General features: G+C 45.1%; 1 long non-coding RNA gene across 1 annotated transcript in view; it reads left to right on the plus strand.

Annotated features, from left to right (window-relative positions):
* The window catches only part of LOC104862599, a 5,174-nt gene extending 4,084 nt beyond the window's left edge, over nucleotides 1–1,090 (plus strand). Inside the window, exon 3 of the long non-coding RNA XR_780381.1 lies at nucleotides 994–1,090. This is a non-coding gene — a long non-coding RNA (uncharacterized LOC104862599). The remainder of the gene's footprint in view (nucleotides 1–993) is intronic.
* Nucleotides 1,091–3,427: the final 2,337 nt, after the last annotated feature.

A 3,427-nucleotide genomic window follows, 5' to 3' on the forward strand; every position in this document is an offset into this window, starting at 1 on the left:
GGGCCTTGCACATCTCTTAACAGCATGGGCTTTCTGGAAACTTCCTTAGAAGAGGGTGGAGGCAAAAGGGGTAGTTCCCCGGAATTTGGAAGCGGAGCTGGGTGTGATGGCGCATGCTTGTAATCCTAGCACTCTGGGAAGCCGAGAATGGCAGTTACTGGGCCAAATTAGGGCCTCCTTGTCTCAAATTAAAACCTCAAATGTGAGCTGGGAGTGTAACTCACTACAAAGGCCCTGGGCTCCATCCTAGAATTGGGGGGTGGAGTAGAAATGACTTTAAATAATCTAGTCTATGTCCTCAACACAACGGTGGGGAAAAAAAAAATCAGGCAATCGGTTGAGTGTTCACCGTGAGTCCTTCACGTAGACTGAACCTCAAAACCCAAGAGCAACCTTGGGAGTAAGTACTGTGTGGAGGATAAGTCCCACAGAGGGAGGGACCAGGGTAAACTGAGGCCTTCTGACTCGAGGTCTCTCAAGAGGCCCGGGGTGGAATTTAAATCCCATGCTTCATCCTGAGGGCAGGAAATCCCTGGAGCGCAAATGCTTGTGGTCTGAGTGACGGAAGAGTTCCAGGTCCTGTCCAGGGTGTGTAGACAGGCTTTGGGTGGCTCCTCTCTCGCTCTCTCTCCCCCCCTCTCTCTCTCTCTCTCTCTCTCTCTCTCTCTCTCTCTCTGCTTCCAGGACACATGCTTCTCTGGCCTTCCCTGGGTGTCTTCACTAGAACTAACCCCCTCCGCTGACTCGAGTCTCCAAGCCCTAACACCTTGCTCCTGTCGCCAGTGCTACTCCCTCCCTTCCTTCATTGGAGCTGACCCTAAATTCAGGCAGCTCGGAACCAACCCAAGGCTCACTTCCCTCAGAGTGAAAGTGAAAACACTCAGAGCAGCCAGCAGGAGGACCGCAGGCCGCCTTATCATAGCAGCAGGTAAGGCGCACAGTGTCTCCAGAGCCAGGCACTCATCCATGCTCCTGTGTGCTCTTCTTTTGCAGGACGATCACCTGCCAAGGAGGAGTGGGGACAGCCAAACTCCAACCCAGGCAGCTGGGGTGCAATCATGACCAATTAGGCCCCCCACTGCTCCCTGTCACAAGGTAGGCTACTTTTATGACAGCCTCATTTAAAGACCAGAAACTGAGGCACAGAGGGATTTAAGGAAACATGGAGTAAGCAAAATAGAATAGTTGAAAGTAAAGAAAGACTAAAAAATACCTAAATAGAAAAGGAAAAAGAAAAAGAAAAAAACAAGGATCAGTGGATATTTCCACCGGAAAACTGTATCTCGTCTGGCCATGCCCTTCTGGGTTAGCTGGTTCTAGTCTTTCCTTGTCTCTCTAGGTTGTAGAGGACGGAAGGCGGTAGCCATTATTTTTTCCTGTGAACAAACAAATGACCATTCAGTGGAGGGACAGCTCCAGGCTGCTCTGGTGGGAGAGTCAGTTTTGCTTCCATCTAAAAATTCATTTCAGAATTTCTGATGTATAAATGTGTCTGCTTAGTGGCTTTTCCTTTGAATGAGTTGTAACATCTATCTGGTTCCCTTATTACTAAAAGTGAAACAGATCTTAGCATGAGTACTGAGAGGCACAGTTTCACCTTTAAAGTGATCTTTTAACAGGAATCCTGTAAATGTATCTCCAGTCAGACCGGGAGAGGTCCAGCTGGGATTGCAACTCCAGCAGGGCAGGAATGAGTGGCTGTGTTTTTAGCCATCACACCTTCCAGGGTCTGCGAAGCATCACTGTGCCAGAGTAATTACAGCTGTAAATTCACCAACCCTAACCTTAACAAGGCCCTTGGCCCTAATTCAACCCAAATCTAATTAAACCTAATACATTAAATGGAGCTCTGTCCGAGGAAAGGACACGCGGGACTCCCACATTTTTGGCGAGATGATCTTTGGAGGTACTGGCAAGAATATTCATTCAGGCCCTTCAGACCCCTGGCCTCTGAGAACCACAGGATACATTTTGCTCGCTGGCCTTCCTGTAGTAGCCCATGCCTGGGACGGAGGCCAGTGCTGTGTGTGTGCCAAGGGCTCCATTTTACCCCAAGTGCTGCCTCTGATTTGTTGAAGGCCCTGTGGTATGGGGGGACTGGGGAGCCATTTGCCTTCACAGTTCTCCCAGGGGCAGGGCCAGGCAGCATGTGACTTGGGGACACACACACACACACACACACACACGCGCGCGCGCGCTTCTGCTCCGAGGGCTCAAAGTCATTACCCTCTATTATACACCTAAATTACACATTGATTAATGATAGACCACCATAACCACACATAATTGCAAGTTAGGATTTTGGTTGTTAGACAGCATCAAAATTTAACTATGACTAATTGATATAAACTCTCAATTTCATTGTACCCTGAGTTATCTTTACTCCTGACTGACCACAAACAATACTTTTGCCACTGAGGAATTTATTCTCAGATATAATCTTGTAAGTCAACTAGCTGTATTGTATTCATTTAAAAAAACTTAATTAATCAGGCATGGTGGTGCACACCTGTAAACCCAGCCCTTGGGAGGTTGAGGCAGGAGGATCGCTGTGAGTTCAAGACCAGCCTAGGCTACCTAGTGAGTTCCAGGTCAGTCTCAACTACATAGTGAGACCCTGTCTCAAAAAACCCAAAATAAATAAATAAATAAATAAATAAAAAATAAATAAATAAAAACTTTATTAGTACATGTTTATAGTACATAATGATTACAAGAATTGTGGGGAATTGGTGCATGTACGTACCACATCTCGGTTATTTTTTCCCCCTTCCCTTCCACCCTATTAAAAACTTTTTTCTTTTTTTGGCCAGCATAATATTTTTAATCGTAGTTTTAAAGGTTGAAATCTAAGCATTTTAAATTAAGCTAAATTTTACTTCATTATAATTTGTTATGGCAAATGCTACTGATTTTCATGTTTATGATACTATTAGACATTCTTATTTAAGTATCGAGTGACTTGACTCAAAGAGAAATATTAACTCATAGTCCGGATGGTGCAGGACACTCCAGAAATCAGCATGGCAATGTCTGAGTGATGGATAAGCAGTAACACTGGTACTGTGTGTCAGGCCCTTATTACACGTAGCATCACGTAGTACATTGTCTGCGTTGTCCAAGCCATGTGTGGCTACTTAACGCTTGAAATGTTGCTAAAGTCAATTAAATTCTTCACTGAGGAAATTATCTTAAAGTTAATTTTTTTTGTTTGTTTTTTTGAGACAGGGTCTCACTATGTAGTTGAGACTGAGCAGGAATTCACTATGTAGCCCAGGCTGGTCTTGAACTCACAGCAATCCTCCTGCCTCAGCCTCCCAAGTGCTGGGATTACAGAAGTGCGCCACCATGCCCAGCTGAAAGTTAATTCTAATTCATTTAAATTTACATATGCACATTTACCATCTAAGAGCAAACCTAAAGGTCT

This window comes from Fukomys damarensis, unplaced genomic scaffold (genome assembly GCF_012274545.1).
Source record: "Fukomys damarensis isolate Sample0158 unplaced genomic scaffold, DMR_v1.0_HiC HiC_scaffold_17, whole genome shotgun sequence".
Lineage (NCBI taxonomy): Eukaryota > Metazoa > Chordata > Mammalia > Rodentia > Bathyergidae > Fukomys > Fukomys damarensis.